This window comes from Culex quinquefasciatus, chromosome 1, assembly GCF_015732765.1.
Source record: "Culex quinquefasciatus strain JHB chromosome 1, VPISU_Cqui_1.0_pri_paternal, whole genome shotgun sequence".
Taxonomy (NCBI): Eukaryota; Metazoa; Arthropoda; class Insecta; order Diptera; family Culicidae; genus Culex; species Culex quinquefasciatus.
Genome location: NC_051861.1, coordinates 15,034,134 through 15,051,421, shown reverse-complemented (window position 1 = coordinate 15,051,421; position 17,288 = coordinate 15,034,134).

The following is a 17,288-nucleotide window of genomic DNA, read 5'->3' as shown; positions in this document are numbered from 1 at the left end:
GCGAAACCCGGGCCCCGGTGGAGCGTGAAATTTAATTACTTTCCCCCGTCCTGGCATGACGACAAGGACGAGCAGACTTTTGGAGCTTACTGTTTTTATTTCATCTGAGCGCGCCCGGTGGCCGGAAGATTTCGGCGAAAGTTGTTAATTTCCGCTCGCGGAAAAGTTCTGCAGATGGTGCTACTTCTTCTTGATTTAGCAGCAGAAGCCGAAGCGACCAAAAATGGATGGGAATTATTAATTATCCACAGCGAAGATTCGAGGAATTTCAGTGAGTTTGCTCCGGTGAGCATGGATTCTAATTGGACTTTATTAAGGATGCGACTTTGAAGGGGTTGAGTTTCTTTAAAAAATGCTTTAGGATTTTTTTGAACGAATTTTAATTTGTTTTTTGTTGTGACCTGATAAACTCATTCATGGCGAAAAATTTAATGAGTTTATTGGCTTTAACAAAAGATTTTTTCGTAACTTAAAATTTGAAAAATTAACCTCTACGAATTTTTCAATTGACATTGTACCCAATTTCCCGAGGAATCTGTTTAAAAATTACCGAAAGCATGAATGAGTTTTTTCGGTAGATAAATATAAATTTATCAAAGATACAAAAAATATTTAAAAAAAGCAATGCAGAACTTTTGCATTCTGTGGAATTTTTTTTTATTATCCACATTTACTCATTAAAAACCCGATTCCGAAAGAAACCAAAATTCTGATTAGAACACTGCAAATTTTATTTCAAGTTTTTGTCCCTCCCTCCCTCCTCCAAAATTGCTCCAAAAAATGACGAAAATTAAGCTTTTCATTGAAAAAACTTTAAAATCGCTTTATAATATTTTTTAAAATATCAATGCACAAATCGCGATTTAAATATTCTTCATTTCGCAGTCATAGAGAAAATGTACGACTCATGTTAACAAATGCATCATTTTGCAACTAGTGGAATAAATTACTATTTTGTTTATTAAAAAACGAATTGTTTTGATTTCTTAGCAGCCTTGCTAAAAATTTAAAATATAAGAAGGTTTTTAGAACACCAACAAATTTCTTCAACTTAAATCGATGATGTTGAAAACATTCTGTTATATATTTTATTTAACGATTTCAGCATTTTTACGTTTAGTTTTAAAAAAAAACTTATTGTGAATAATCAGCTTGATAACTCTAAATTCATTCTTCTAAAATGGCCCAGTTTTGCTCCATAATCTAAAAATTCTCATAAATTCTTCATAAAGTGGTCCACATTTCCAAATAAATCAATCCAATATCTCGCCTGGTAAAATATTGACACAAGTGCTAATGATCGCTAGTTGAAAAACAAAAACGCACACATATTCCAAACAATGTTTCGGTCCCAATCCTCGTGGTAATATACAATTCCGAGTGGAGTGGAGGTCTCCGGAGGTGCAAATTATTTTAATTGTTTACAAGTGAACAAGTGCCACCCAGCAGCCTCTCACTCATTTTTCGACACAAAATTTATCGCTCACTCATTCATTGCTAGTGTTCTAGAATCCTGCGTGTCAACCCTTTTCTTTTTTTTTCATTTGTATGTATTGCGTCCCCCTTCACCTCACACTCGCTCTCTCTCTCTCTCTCTTTACCCAAACTTTTCCTGTTGTTTTTCCTGCGAGTGAGTGTTTACGTTGCTCGAATCCTCACACATTCGCTCACCAAACGAACATACATAAATAATTACTTGTACTAATATTAATATTTATGGCATTAAATATTGTACCGGGCCAAACAATTTACAACAATTGTTTGGGCAATGTTTTTCGTTTCATTACACATATAAATATTGGCGTGGAATGTCGCGTCAATGCTGGCACACGCGTGGCGCTGTGGTTACGGTGGTCACTAGCAATTGAAAGGTGCTGGGTTCGAGACTCGTGTACTGAGTCCTTCTTTTCGAAGCCACTTTAATGCAAGCTTTCTTTGTTTATCAAACAGTTTCAGATTTTAGTACACCACATGTCTTTTTGATGCAAGGGGTCACGAATCGAGGTTGTCAGCCAAAATAATCGCAGATTAACTGTAATTCTTGCGCTTATCTGAATAATGGGCTGCATTCGCATTTACGCTTCTGCGGCGACCCTTTTTTTTTCTTTACTCAAAATAACGCAGAACACGACCACCTACCCGTTCCGCCGGGGTGTCACATCTGGTGGCCACGGCCAAGATGGTTCCGTTGCCGAGGGGTGCGCAAATCGAGCGTTTAATGTCGGTGTATTCAAATAACGATTAGTCGGATTATGTTCCCGGTTTGTTGCTGCTGCTGTTTTTTTTGTCACGCTACAATTGCAGAGATTCAGGAGCAGTGCCGGTGAAAGCCGCCTTGGCACGCATTGTTATTGTTCAATTTGTTGGACGGGCTAATCCGGTGCTAAACATCAACCCACGTGGACAGAGAAGTGCCGGGGACGCGGGTGGTGCACGTGTGGCGCGGGACGCTGAAGTGATTGCTCTTTCCGTTGACAGATTGAGATGGATATGATGTGCGGGATGGTGGGAGATTAGAGAGCCTTCAAATGTGTTTGGAAAAAAATCAGTTGTTCAGAAAGGGAATTAAAGCATAGTTTTTAACACTTTTGCATCAAAAATTCTATCGAAAGCTATCATCTCAAGTCTACCCAAACTACAAACTAAGTTAACACGTTTCGCCAACAGTACTTTGTGTAACTTTGCAAACATTTCTTTCCAACACCATTCTCCCAATCCTCCACTTCCAAAAACCCCGTTCGAAATCGGTCTTATCACTCCATGTCACGAACCACCCCCCCGGCATACCAACAACGTCAACGATTCTTGCGGATGCGTCTCACGCGGAGCTCTTTTTTGGCCCTGCCGTCAAACGACCTGACTTGATTACTAAAGCTGGTACCGCGCCACTACTACACAATGTTGCCTTTATCTCGCGGTGCAGCATCATCTGAGGCACGCCATTTCGTGTAGTCTCTGCACTAATGTAATCAACGGAATGACTTTGTCCACCTCCTCGGCGCGCAGATGCTTCCTCCGCGCTGCGACCTTTTTCGCACCAGTGCATACTTTTGGGCGCATTTGCCCTGCTAAAGATGGGCCAGGGGTGCAACTGGGGGCTATGACTTTTCGAATGCGGACTTCAAAACGGAAAGCTAACTGCTGCTAGTTGTGACTAGACGACTAGAAGATTAGAAGACAAGAAGACTAGAAGACTAGAAGACTAGAAGACTAGAAGACTAGAAGACTAGAAGACTAGAAGACTAGAAGACTAGAAGACTAGAAGACTAGAAGACTAGAAGACTAGAAGACTAGAAGACTAGAAGACTAGAAGACTAGAAGACTAGAAGACTAGAAGACTAGAAGACTAGAAGACTAGAAGACTAGAAGACTAGAAGACTAGAAGACTAGAAGACTAGAAGACTAGAAGACTAGAAGACTAGAAGACTAGAAGACTAGAAGACTAGAAGACTAGAAGACTAGAAGACTAGAAGACTAGAAGACTAGAAGACTAGAAGACTAGAAGACTAGAAGACTAGAAGACTAGAAGACTAGAAGACTAGAAGACTAGAAGACTAGAAGACTAGAAGACTAGAAGACTAGAAGACTAGAAGACTAGAAGACTAGAAGACTAGAAGACTAGAAGACTAGAAGACTAGAAGACTAGAAGACTAGAAGACTAGAAGACTAGAAGACTAGAAGACTAGAAGACTAGAAGACTAGAAGACTAGAAGACTAGAAGACTAGAAGACTAGAAGACTAGAAGACTAGAAGACTAGAAGACTAGAAGACTAGAAGACTAGAAGACTAGAAGACTAGAAGACTAGAAGACTAGAAGACTAGAAGACTAGAAGACTAGAAGACTAGAAGACTAGAAGACTAGAAGACTAGAAGACTAGAAGACTAGAAGACTAGAAGACTAGAAGACTAGAAGACTAGAAGACTAGAAGACTAGAAGACTAGAAGACTAGAAGACTAGAAGACTAGAAGACTACAAGTCGTGTAGAAATCGTCACTTGTGTGCTGTAAAAAGATAGGACTGCCACATGACAGCGACCAAATCTAGAAGTCCAAAGTTCAAAAATTGAGAACTTCAGGGCTGTGTAGGGCCTCATAAGTCTACAAAACCAGAGGTGAAGATGTTCAGATGCTCAGAACTCCATCGTTTCGGCAGTTCAGAAGTAAATATGTCCTGAAGTTCGAATGAAGTTTGATTGTATAAATCTTCAAGTAATCTTGTTCCAAGGTACAGCCCTGCCCACCAGCCAAGGTTGGGCTGACTGCAAATGCGCAGAATATTCCGCGTGTGCAGTCAAAAACATATATTTGCCTACTTTTCCTCCCCGTGCTCGTCTGCACCGGATGCGATAAAGAGAAACTGCAGCCTCTTTTCTTTCCCACGCGTGCAGATTCCGACATTCTCGCGCGAAACGACGATGCTGCCATCCGGTGGTGGTATAGGCTTTACAGAGGTAACTCAACTCAAAATGCGGATGTGTACCTTGGGCAAACGTTGTGCGAGATCATGTTTCGTCCCTCCTGCTCCTTGGCGCCCCAAGAAGAGCCGACGAACACTCCAGATCCTTGCAGCAGCTGTCTCGTTGAAGGACGGACTGCACCAAGTTGACTTTTTACGTTGTTGGCCGCGGGTCTGCAGGCTGCATTTTGGCGCTTTTTACCCCCGAAAAAAAGCTCCGACGCTGCAACGAATTGTCCATCTTTGGTCGCACCTCCGTGTCGTCGGGGAAAGGCCGCTGATGGGCAAACAGGACACGTTTTCCTTCAAAGTAAACCCGCTGAGAGGGGGACATTTGAAGAAATGGGCCTTTTGCGGGATGTGCTGTCGTTGCAGTTTTTGGGGGTTGTCCGTTGCGCGCTAGGACGTGATTGGAATTGTTTGATGTGGTGGAGGTTTGTTTTGCTGTTTCTGGACGGAGGTGTAGTTTGCATTCTGGAAATGTTGTACTGCGGTGATTAAATCGCAGACTTTTGGTGGACTCAGCGTTGAGCAGCGAGTTTTAAATTTCGTCACTTCAATGACGGACTTCAAATTAGAGCTATTTCAAATGAATTCCACTGGTAATTCAAGGTGTCGGAAGGTGAAAAATTGGTGGATTAAGTGGTAAGTACATCCTAGGAATTAGATCTGTCACTCTGTCAAGCCTGTCAAATCAACTTAAATTAAAAATAATAAAATCTGTAACTCGTCTACTCTATCTTCTTGCGATCGATTCGCTATGCATGATTCGATTTCCGTTGAATCCTTATCCCATCATTCTTCCCATCTTCTCAAGAGCTATTGATTCCTTTCCGTTTCCTTTGCTCAATTTGTTACCGTCGAGCTGATGCGGAAGTGCAAGATTAGCCTTTCTTCTGCACTTGCGGTGCCGTTCTTCCGAAAAATTTGCAATTTGCTGCTTGACGAGGTGAAAATAAAAGAAACGCCCGAAGCAAGAACGTCTCCTCAAGTGTGGAAGAGCAAAGTCAAACGGGTTTTCCCCCGGCAAGCGCACCTCACCGCCAGGTAAGACGGGGATAAAACTTTCACTAATTATTTTTAATCCTGTTAGAGCTGGGAAGTTTTGCGCATTGTAATAGCCTCTCCCGAACCAGCTTTGTTTGCTCAGTTTCAGGACTGCAGAAAAAGCAAGAAAAAAAAAATCGGCAAAATCTGTTCCGGCAAGCCGCTTGCGGCAATTTCTGGTGGAATTTACCGGCATTTTCTTCTTTTCACCACCGGCAAAGTCTCTTTTTCATTTCTTCGAGTACCAGACAAACACCGGCCTCACACAAATGCGTTTGTTGATTTTGTTGTTTGTGTTTGCGTTTGCTGTTTGGAGCGTTTGGAAAATCTCTGAAAATCGGAAAAGCACATGCTCATTTCGTATTCATTTGTTTAGTGTGCCCGTGTCAATAGTGTGAGTAGTGGGGCTTCGATTGGTGTGAGAGCCAATCGGGCCAAAAGCTTTTCGGACTTTTATGGTCAAGCTAAATTTCCCCACCGCAGAAACCTCCGAGCTGATTCGATTCTGTGCTGCCAGGCTGGGGTATTTGTACATGATCGAATCAAACTGAAGGCCTGTTGGATTTGCGATTAATTGGTTCATGTTCAAATAAATATAAATCTAGTTTTTGATTAGATTGATCTGATTAAATTAGTTTTTCGGCTTTGGCTGGTGGCCACGCGCTGTTTGGTCATTTGGGAAATGAACCTTTGGTGGGAGTGTGGACTTATGAATGAAAACGAAATAAATTCGTGGGAGTGCAGTGGGGCAACGGGCAATTTGTGTTTGCAGACACGGTCACCCACTATGAATTTGGACGATCAATCGTCGGAATTGGCAGGGTTGACGAAACTCTTATACTCCTAAATTATGATAGTTTAAAAAAAACAACACGACAACCCAAGAACTCAACAATTTAATAACAAGTCCAAGAATACAACAACTCAACAAATCAACAAATCAACAAATCAACAAATCAACAAATCAACAAATCAACAAATCAACAAATCAACAAATCAACAAATCGACAAATCAACAAATCAACAACTCTACAACCCTACAACTCTACAACTCTACAACTCTACAACTCTAAAACTCTAAAACTCTAGAACTCTACAACTCTTCAACTCTACAACTGTACAGCTCTACAACTCTACAACTCTACAACTCTACAACTCTACAACTCTACAACTCTACAACTCTACAACTCTACAACTCTACAACCCTTCAACTCTACAACTCTACAACTCTAGAACTCTACAACTCTTCAACTCTACAACTGTACAGCTCTACAACTCTACAACTCTACAACTCTACAACTCTACAACTCTACACAGAAAAAAAAATCATGGTAATATTACATCTGGGAAGGGGTACATCTTTTATGTCAGAAAAAAGGTGTAATTTTACCTCTGGAAATGTGTAATTTTACCACTTTTCTGGTGTAATGTCACTTTTTCAGTCTAAATTGAGGTAAAATTACATCATAAAAGAGGTAATATTCAACCTTCCAAAATTACAGCTTCCAAATTTACATTATTTTTTGCTGTGTACTGATGCTGTTAAATCAACATGTAACCTTTTAAATCATTTTGGTATTTTCTAGAAATATAGTTAGAATCTGTGAATTTTTGATTACCATATTGTGAATCACTTCTCCTCCCACGCAAATTGATTCAACTAATGTGTGTGTGCAGTGGAATTTTCATTTATGGTACCGCCCCTCCGCACCACAACTTCCCCTCTTCCACAACTGTATTAGCATAGTAAATAAACCAAGAACTACCGTCCAGCCACTCAAACACACAAGCTCACAGAACGAGAGATAGATGAATTGCCCCAGATTGGCGTGGGGGAAATTGGAGGGCTATGCTCCCAAAAACCAAAAACTGTTGGCAAATATTTCCCATAAAATTTCCGACACATCAAATCTCTATTCTCTAATGTGGGTTTTTATTCGTATTTGTGATTGGCCATCAAATCAACAACTATCCAGAACACACAGAGAAGCACACACACACACACACATGAATAGTGAACCCCCAGAGCGCCGTTAGTCAGTCATATTATATTAATTTAATTAAATGACCAACAAGCGTGGCGAATTTCGGAGCTCTCGTAACAGATTTTCTCCGAGTCAATATTTGTGCTCGCATATTATGAAATTGATGCAGGAGGAGGAAATTCCCTGCGTGGTCCCCCAGGACGACGGGGGAGGGGGGGGGGACCTGCCTGGCGAGCGATTATCCTCGGCTGACCGGGTTTTTGTCCGATGATTGGATTAGGGATTAGGCCTGAACTGGCTCCTGCTCCTCCCCTTGGCGGTTGATTAATTAGCCGCGGATTATTTGCCGAAAGTGGCGCTGTTTGCAGATTTCATTTAAACTTCTATGATTATGGTTAGAATTCGCTAGGTTTGGAAGTGGAATAAATTGAGGTACTTTTTCTGCTTTCCATTAGGCTATGATACTTATGAAGAGTCACATGGTAAGTGCATCAACAGGTCAAGTTTTTCAACTGTTTTAACGCAACAAAAATGCTGAAGATAGTTAGTTTGTATAATTGCTGCATTTGAATTGCGTAAAAAGCATCAACAGTTCAGACAGTACTCAGAAATCATTTCAAATTTAAAAAAAAATCAAAATCATCGCGAAATTTGACGTTTCCAAGCCCCTGGTGCGGGAAACGAAGTCGGTGAGATGAGCCAAGCCAAGGTATTCCCTTAAAATGAAATGTCTGTCCACAAATATTTGCCGGGAACAAATGAAATAAAATATTGAAATTTAATACGCCGAAGAGCGATGTTTTGCTCTCGGTGCCCGCCTATTTTTTTTTATTTCGAGCTGCTACTGCTCTTCGATGGATCACCGTTTTGATGCACTGTGCCTCATGATGGTGGTGGCTTCTATGGAGGATGAGAATAATGTGAGGAAAAAAAGCGTCATCAGCGGTATGTTGGCCGATGATTTTTTGTGAAGACGATGTTAAAAAAATTTCCATAAAAATAAAAAACAAATCATTAACTCAACAAATTAGTTTTGGCGGTCACCATTTTAAGGTTTCTTACTCGACTCTCGGCAAAAAAGCGTGAAAAAGGCTGTGGTGATTTTTTTCGTGGTGAGTTTAAAAACATTCAAATTGACCGTTAAATTATTGATTGCCTGTTCTTAAACCATATTATAAAAGTTATTCTGGAAATTTTAATAAAATAACATTAATTTATTTCCAAAAAGTTCACATTTCACCCCACCGCTCGTCGTCACTGAACGTTATGATCTCGATGGCATTTTGGATGCCATCAGGGCAAGGCTCTTGACACAAAAAAAATATGACAGGAAACGGTACCGACAATATAATGGCTCTGGCGGCCATTTAAATAGTGACGAAAAAAAAATCCAACGATGATCTTCACCCGAATCGGAAATTGATCTTTGATGTTGGCAGCTAATGGATGTTTGATATAAAATTGGACTTTTTATTCGTTTGGCGAAGATTTCCATTCTCTGAATTTAGAATGCATAGGGAACAATATTTAAGGGGAAAGCCAAGTGGTGAGTATGGGGATGGTAATAAATTTCTTTTATTAATGTACATTCTGCCGTTTAGTTGTTTGGCTAAGATAAGAAGTGCTGTGCGCTCGTAGTCGTGGTGTATGTAGAACGATTAACATAAGACTAAATTACTTTCTGAGAGGCAAAAGGCAAAAGGGTTTTTTTAGTTATAGAAAAAAAAAACTCTTTAGTTTAGCTGTGAAGCTATTAACAAAATGTATTACTACCAAGTTTTTTTTATTTTCAAGAACTTAAGTTATATAACTTATAACTTACATAATTATATAATAGATGTCTTCTACTAACTAAAAAAACTATAAACCTTAAACTAAAACCTAAAAACTAAAAACAAATATGCTAAAATATATCTTTCCTCGACATGAAAATTATGTTTTTTTGAATTCAGCTTCGTTCGAAGGATAAATCATGTATTTCTAATATTCTACAAAAGCTTAATTTCTATTTGATCACCAATTTTCAGAAACATTTCGACCGAGTTTAAATACTGCTCCTCCCACAAACATGGACACACTTCTTTGAGCGCAAATATTCTCCAATCAATTACATGTTGATGATCAACTTTCAACTTGTTTGGCCAGCGTCTAGAACGAACCTGTGGAAAATGACTCTGGCACACTCGTCCAGAAGAAGGGGTTGGTCGTGACTTCTAGAAAATGTAAAAAAAAAGTAGCAGCAGCAGCAGCAGCAAATCAAAAGCAGTTTGACAAACACAAACATATTTATCGGCGAATGAACCAACCGACTCACTCACTCACTCGCTAAAAATATGAGTGTTGGCCGAGCGCGAGTCGACGAGCATCAAATATTTTCACCGCGCACACACAAAAGTCAAGGAGTTTGGAGGTACACTTTACTGTATCGTTTCCACCGGAGAAGCAGTAATAGCTCTCACTGGCTGTGTTTGGAAGTTGCTTGCTGTGCACAGAAAAAAATAATGTAAATTTGGAAGCTGTAATTTTGGAAGGTTGAATATTACCTCTTTTATGATGTAATTTTACCTCAATTTAGACTGAAAAAGTGACATTACACCAGAAAAGTGGTAAAATTACACATTTCCAGAGGTAATATTACACATTTTTTCTGACATAAAAGATGTACCCCTTCCCAGATGTAATATTACCATGATTTTTTTTCTGTGTGTGTGAATGTGGATCTAGAGCAAACGGATTGTGTCGTGCTTTGTTTTTGTTTTTCCTGGCCAAATACACGCGACAATGACGAGGTGAGTTGTTTGTGCGAAGGGAGGAAATTTATTAAAATTGCATTGAGGAAAGCTGTAACTGCTTAGTCAACTTTATCAAAGAAAACTTAAGTTTGGGAAAATTGGACGAGCTTTCCGGCTCTTGGCTGAAAAATCAGATCTTTGATGAGATGTGATTTTTTTGGCTGCCGATGCGAAAACCCAAAAGGCCAATATGCCATTTCTATCATTACACCAAATTCCTATAATTGGTCGCAGTAGTTTTAAGATGCAACGGGACGCCAGTTCATGGACAAATTCTGTTCAAATGATATCAATTTCTTAACACCAAATTTTAGCTTGATCAGAGAAAGTGCATTTCGAGTGGTGTGCCAGTTGGCGCGAAATGACCCATAGGAAACTTCCTTGTCGGAGATTTGTGAAGAAACACTAAAACGGGGTTTTCTCGAAATAATTGATTTGGCATGGTTGTCAAATTTTAATTTATGGGCAGTAAAAATCTCAAAAGTGAAATAATATTTATAAATCCAAGATGGCGACTAAAATGGCAGTGTTGGGAAATTGCATTTGGAATTGAATAAGAATTTTACAATTCAAAATCAATCAAAATGTGGTTGCAGAATTTGGATAATCGAACTCCGGATAATTTGGTCTGGAATGCGCAGATATGTTGTTGTTAAGAAATACATATTTTTTTTAAATTACGCCCTTTTCAAATGTCATTTTTGAGTGTTTTTTACACAAAAATTGCTTATAAAAGCCTAGAATATCATGTCTACGAAAGTTCATTAATTTCAGTGAGTTTGATTTGTCTTCTTTTTCATAAAATTGTCAAGATTACGAATTCAATTCTGCAACAGTATGATTGTAAACATAGTCAATTTGTGTTGTCATTATTTTGGAGACATTAATTAATATTAGTTCTATTTAAGACACTTTACCACTACAGTGAAGATTTTGGAGACAAGAAGATACTAAAATATGTGTGTAACAAAAATCTTGGTGCTAAAAGCTCTGGTTGACGTGCACCTTCAACAGCAAACGTGTCGATTTTTCTTCGATTCCTATTTAAAACTTTGGCTCGAATCCAACTTTTCTGAGATTAAATTGTCCCCTCCAAATTTTCGGCATACCCAGAGTTCCACTGTGTCTGATTTATTCATGACTATCAATTATGGGACTCAACATTCGCGGGGACCACCACCTTCTCCGGTGGTGGCCGTAAATCGAACCCAGCACTTGGCCCTTAAGCTGAATAATTAAAAAAAAGACAAAACAAAACGTACACACAAATAGGAACGCTTGCACACACAAGAAAAACAGCCGAGTCCGAGTCAACACACTCACCGATACCCACGTGCACACACACACCGGATTGTCGCATTAATTTGTGATTGTGTTTGTGCGGTGCTAACAATACAACAACAATGGTGTGTTTCCCGCGAAAAGAGGGAAGGGAAGAAAGAAAAACAGAGGAAATCATAAAACGCTGCCCAGTCAAACAATTTTTCAGAATGAATTTTTTGATATCAATATTTGACGAGGCATTTTTCGCTGGGCAATATTTTCAAAAGGGTGTAATATTTCTTTTCTGAATGGGGATTTCAAAGATTGTGATACATTTAAGTTTGTGGCGCTTTGAAAAGTCTGTTCCCATTTTTGGTTTGCCATTTCAAAACAACGGTTTTGTTGGCAACATTGTTTGGCACTTTTTTCCATTTGCACAAAAATCCAGACTATTATTGCGTTTAAAGCGATTATGATTCCAAACATAAATTTCCAATCAATATTTGCATAAATCAATCAATTAATGAGCGAGTGCCCGCACACAAAAAGAATTGGTTTGTTCAGTGCTCTCTGTTGTTGATGTTTGGCTTATTTTTTCACGTCTTTTTTTTTTTGTTACATTTTAATTAGTTTTTCATATTGCAACCTGAGAGCCCATTAAAAATTCGTTGTGTTTTAATTGTTCGCAGTCGAGGCATGGTCCCATTTTATGACGCGAATTTATCAAATATTAATTGGCTCTGAACGGTGCGCCGAAATGAATTTGTTGTGGATAATTATAGTGCAGTTTTTTTTGCTCTCTCTCTGACGTTTCACCGCAAACCCCGGCTGTCATCAAATTGTAAACAATTTGTGACTTTGTTGATTGTTTCGCGTGCAAACGCGGCGGTCAAACTTTCATAATTTGTTTGGTTAGTATCAACCAGGTTGAAGCAATTATTTATTTTGGTGGGATTTTTTTTTCTCTTAACACAAAAAAAAGGATAATTGCGCAAATGTTGCGAAATCAATTAACAAAGCATATTTATTTGTATCGGTCTCTTTACAACAACAACCATTAACCAACTGTCATGAGCTTTTTAATGTGTGAGTCGGGTTTTATTAGATTCGAGAACAGATTTACACCCTCGGGTCATTAGCACAAATCCCCGAAAAATCAAGTCTGTTGAACCTTCCTCCCCCGTTTCGTCCGCCATGGGGAATGTTATCTGTCAGCGCTCGGCTTGTTCTGTGTTTTGTTTGCGAACGCCTCCAGGGTCGGACAGAGTTTACTATTAGGATGCGGCTTGTACTTTCTTCGATGCTACCAACTGACGTGCTTTCTGGTTTACAATAACATCTGTTGTTTGATATGTTGTTGTACAACGGGTGAGTTAAACCAAATTATTTTGTTTAGTTGTTCTGTAGTTTTTCACTATAATTTGAAGGTTAATTTTGAACGTATTTTTAGAAAATGTGTACACATTATGGCAAATGCTCTGCGTGCTGGCTGAGACTGTAAAGGCACTGCAGTGCTAAGCCGATGGTCTAGGGATCAATTCCTATGAGCGGTTTTGTTTGAGCTGTACACTTGAAGCGAAACTGTTGTAAATGGAAATAAGAGAAACCCCGTTCTGCAATGTTTCAGGTAAATCCACAACGTTTGGTTAGAAATGCTACAAATCAAAACAATACCGTCTACAATCACAAATTATTTCCCTTTCCCTTATTGGCGCGCCCCTCTATTTTAACCGTCTTGAAGCTGACCTTCGCTGGTCAAAGGTTTTTTTCAAGACAAACCAATTCAACGAATCGTGCAAATCTTCAATTTCCAGCTATCATCTCACTGCTGCAGGCCTTAACCAAATTTAGGTTGGCTAAACACGCACAAACACACTGCTACACACATTCCTTTCAGGACTCTTCCCAGAACACGACCTGACTGTGGTTTGGGGGCGCTGCATCAACTCCACACCCTCCAGCTATCGAGAAATTAAAAGTGAGAGTGTGTGCGTGCAACATGGAGTTAAACTTTTTGAAAAGCCTTGGAGAGCTTCACAGCAACTGCACAGAAAGATTAACTCCATGTTGCGATTTGACAGCTCGATAGGCCATGACCGTTGCTGGCTGCACTTGTGGCGTCCTCTCGGTACGCTCTACGACAAAACCACAATGATGTATGATGAGCACCAGCGGGCTTGCCTCCCTCTTGGGGGTATAATCAGGCAAATGCTTAGGTTGACAACAACTGCTGCTGCTGCAGTAGAGAATGCATTGTGGTGGATTGTTATGCCACTCATCAACAAAACACGTACTCTCGGAAGCTGTGGGGCTCAGAACGACACAGACGATGCTGCCTCCAGAGCGTTGCGAAACTGGGCGAAATTTATTGGCTTGGGGTGTTCGTTTTGGTGATCTTATTCTAGATCTAGGAATAAACGTAGGAATATGAGGAAATGAGAGTTGCTCTTTTGCTCACTGTCTTGCCCCGAAAATGACAGCCCTCCTTGTTGAGATGGCCTAACGCAGCTCTGATCAGCCAAGGGTTAGCCCCATCGGTTTCACCGTCAGCAGCGTCTCGTCTGTGTAAATAGTTCCAAATAAAATAATTAATTAGATATAAAAGCAGAAGCTTCTATCTGTGCCGGCGGTACAGCAGAGAGTTGCCGCGTTAGGCGGCAAGGAGGACGTTTGGTTAAACATTTGCAACCGACCAACGGAAATCACGTTCCCTTCCCCCACAGGCTTTGTCCGCAGGTTCTGGTCCTCGATTAATGGCGGTTATCTTTTTAGCACAGCTTCTCCAAGCCACCGCGGGATCGGAGCGTTGAGCGCCAGGCCAGGTTTCGAAAACCGCTGAAGGTTGCTTTGGCCCGGCCGGGCGCGGTACGTCCAATCCAAATACAACTATTTGTTCGGTAATTAGAGTATTGCGGGACGCACTGGTCGTTGTTTGTGGTTGCACACTGTACTGGAATGTGGTGGTGGTGGTGGTGGCTGTGGTGATGCAATAGTGCTGTTTAGATGCAGGTGCACTCACGTTTACAAACACATCTTTCACGGTCGGAAAAACTTTTATTCGTATTTATAATGTTCTTATGACCTGGCTCCATCTGTAATATAAGTGCCTTATAGATTCAGGAAATAGGGAAAATATACCTATTTTAATCACTTTAAGCTGTTCGACCAATTCTCATCACTTTTGCCGTTTTCTGCTAGTAAATCAACATTTTCAGATGTATCAACAATGAAGAGTTGCTTGCTCACTTTTATTTGAGCTGTTTATTACTTTGGAACAGTCAAAACACTTTATGAAAGCATTAATTCACTTTCAAAGTGCTGATAGGCCGATAATAGAAATAGGCTGAAGAAGGGCATGGTTCCCCTAATTTCAAAAAACTTTATCAATTTATAACTCAAATAGGAATGAAAATAATCTTATGAATTACTGTAGAATTAAGCGAGTGAATACCCTGGTTTAATTACTAATAAAGGGTTAGTGATTCTTGACGATTTCGTTGACGGCGTGAAATTCGTGGAATTCATCAATTTACTCAAATCATTTTTTTTAAATAACAACATAATAAATATATCATCCACAAAGACTAATAAATTAAATTTTATCAGTTTTCAATTGAAAAGCATTTGAAGAAATGATCAGTTTTTTCAGTTTCATTTAGAAACTAACTAAATTTAGTAATATCTTCATTCGTTGCAAATTTTACCTGATATTTTATTTGAAACGAAAAAAATAAAATAAAAAAATATAAAATGAAGAGTATTTCTTTAGAACTTTTAAAAATATTTCAGATTTTTTCTGAGTCCTGTTTAATTTTAACGATATTTGCTTATTTGGGAGGATGATTCCCGTGAAAGTTAAAAAATAGTACTTTTTAATGTTTTCTGTTCTTAAAAAAATCAACTTCGTTACAAATTACATTATTTTTGCCAATTGATTTTAAATTAAGTTTTTAATAAGTGAGATGAAAACTTCAAAAAAAAAAAAAAATACTTTTTATGTGCTAAATGTCGCAGAAAATTCAAATTATTTCACTCTTTTTGGCTGGACAAGATTGTGAAATCTTGCTTTGATATGAAATTTAATAATATGTAAAATGATAAAACAGAAGCAAATAAGCGAAAACTTTTTAGAAGTTAAGCAACTCAGTAAATGAGAATACGCATGAATTAGAAGGATTTTTTTGTTACGTTCAAATTTAGTGAAGATTTTTTATTTTATTGAAGAATAACAAATAATTAAGCATAAAAAGTAGTTTTTGTGATTTAAACATAAGATTTTGAGAGTTATTTTAACTTTTTTCACATTCCGCGAAATTTGCGTGAAAATTTGTGTTTCGAAATTGAGGTACCCGTGAAATTTGCAATTTTCAAGCGTGAAAAATCACTAAACCTAATCATATCCTCCTTTTTAAACTTACAGGTTTAATCATGGTTCTAAAAACCCTCATACGGCCTAAAAAGGCTTTTATGGCCTACTTAAAACCTAAAATGTTACTAGGGATAGGCCTACAGGGCAAAATCATCGCAAAAAGCACATCTTTCGAAAAATATCTCCGGCTTAACTAATTTTAAAGCGCCATATTTAAAAAAAAAGTGTTATAAGTTGGTCTTTTATAAAAAAAATTTGAAGTTCGAAAAAAATGCTAAATATTTGAAAAGGCTATATAAAAACTTGATTTGCTTATTTGAAGGGGGGTTCATTTCTGTAAATATTTTCCCTGATTCCTTGTAATATTTTACTTTACATATCAAAAAATGGCGAATATCCGTTAACACTTTGCCGGGACTCGTGTCAGAGCTGAAAATGTCAGGGGTCCTGACGCGAAAATCGGCGACGCATACACGATTTTTTCAGACCCATTCACTGAAACGCAAAACCGTGACATTAACAAACCCGACTCAGTCGTGAGTGCCCTAGCTCACTGAGCAGCTGCAATGCGAGGCAGTAGTCGACCAACGTTCATTCGACGTTGCACGCACACACATAAAGAAACAAGTTTTTACACAAAAAGTTGGTATTTATGCGTGGAAATGTAATTTTGAATATAAGTTATGGTTGTTTTAAGTGTTTTGCACAGTCTAGAACCATTCAATTGTTTAAAAATAGTAAAAATAGTGTTTAGAGAGGATTTTACGAGTCAGTCATACGACACGAATTGAGTGAGAGTAGTTCATTTTTTCACGTCTCTCATTCTCCAGCAGCCGACCGGCACGAGTCAGGCGGCAGTGGTTGAACGGACACAGTAGGCTTACAGTCAGATGCTAGCAGTGAACTGACATTTTGGTTTGCTTCATGTGTACGCTGGGTTGGAAACATTTTGCAGGCCTGCTCGTGGTATGCGGGGTAAGCGTGGTTGCCTCTCACCCAGTCGACCTGAGTTCGATCCCAGATGGTCCGGGTGGCATTTTTCGAGACGAATTTTGTCTGGTCACGCCTTCCGTCGGACGGGGAAGTAAATGTTGGCCCCGGACTAACCTTAGAGGTCAGGTCGTTAGCTCAGTCCAGGTGTACACGGATAGAAATCCTGTAAGAAAATCCGGCAACTCCGTGTCGTCGAATTTGACAACATTCAAATGATTTCAAAATCGACAACATTGTCGTTTAACATCGAAAAAATCTAGACGATTTTGGAAACATTTCAATGGTGTCAAATTCGACGACACAGTGTCACCGGATTTGCTTACAAGATTTATATCCGTGTAGGAGTCGTCTCCCATGGTCCTGATTCGGTAGAGTCGCTCTTA